Raw genomic sequence first — 1,291 nt, 5'->3', positions numbered from 1 at the left:
CACGCAATGTCGTCACAACATCATTTAGCAACAAATCGACCTTCCTTCAGCAACCTCCTGTGGAAAACAGCGTTTAATTCGGTCAGCAACATGACACCTGATGTCAACATGACTGTCGCTACACCACGTTCTGATGGTTTACAGTCATAGAAGTCCATGACACACTCATTATGTGACTTTACACACAGCACATGCTCCAGCCTATCAGTGAAATCAGCTGACACACTTGTGATACTCTGCAGGAATGCACAATGTGATGCGACTCACTGTAAGTAACTTTATCAGCAGTCCTCGTTAAGTCGTTATGTAGTAGTAATGTATTATTGTCAAAGCAGGGCTTTAATGTGTTTTCTGGAGTGTTTGGGTAATGCTGCTCTTCATTGGCAGACACCGTCATTCTCGGTTTAAAGGAGTGGGGGTTCAATCTTCAACTGGCTTGCAGGAGCTGCCACTGACAGGTCATGTGACCTGCCAGTGGCTGGTGGCACAGTGGCGGCTCCTGCCAGCCAGTTGAAGATTGAACCCCTACTGTTTAAAAGTGTAACTTTAATCGTATAAGTAGGCTAATAGTTATTCAGGCTTATCTTGTATGTAGGTCTATTAAAGACTTGTTTATACGTTGCTCTCTTGCTGAACGCCCTTGTCAGGCCTTTAGGAGAGCAAATGATTCAGTAGTTGAATCTAAGGAGGCTGTTCCTATAAAACTCCTGTGCTTTTTTCTGCTGATAGTTAAGTATCACTGTAGGTAATAGTCTAATGGGTTTGAGATGGTTAATAGAGTTAGATGGTGTTATGAGATGCTGATGTTCGTGCTGCTTCACTACGAGTCCAATGTTCTTGTCTTAGTGCAGTTAAACACATGTTCTCTAATACTGTAAGATACAAGACATACATTTACTAAAAACAGGTCATTACCCTCCTCCGATTTTTAATTGTGTTTCTGCAGTTTTCTGCATCTGAGTTCTGCGTAAGTTATTAGAATTCTATTAACAAACAATAAATAAAAAATAAAGTGTTTAGGCTTATAATGTGTACATCAAGATTCTTAGTCATTATATATATATATAATAAATTGCATTCATCAATAAGCTTGTCTAAATGAATTGAACTCGTAAAAACAATTCAGTTGATTTAGACATGCTTATTGATGAATACAAGTTAAAGAAAAATGAAAATGGAAATAAAAACCAAATTAAAACCAAATTAAAGAACAATAGAAATGTAATTCTTATTAAACTTCTTGTTCAATTACTAAGACATGTTCTTTGATTACTAACCGCCCCCCCCCTTC

The sequence above is a fragment of the Sinocyclocheilus grahami genome, unplaced genomic scaffold (assembly GCF_001515645.1).
Source record: "Sinocyclocheilus grahami isolate Dianchi unplaced genomic scaffold, SAMN03320097.WGS_v1.1 scaffold56.1, whole genome shotgun sequence".
NCBI lineage: Eukaryota > Metazoa > Chordata > Actinopteri > Cypriniformes > Cyprinidae > Sinocyclocheilus > Sinocyclocheilus grahami.
This window is presented reverse-complemented; position numbering follows the sequence as displayed.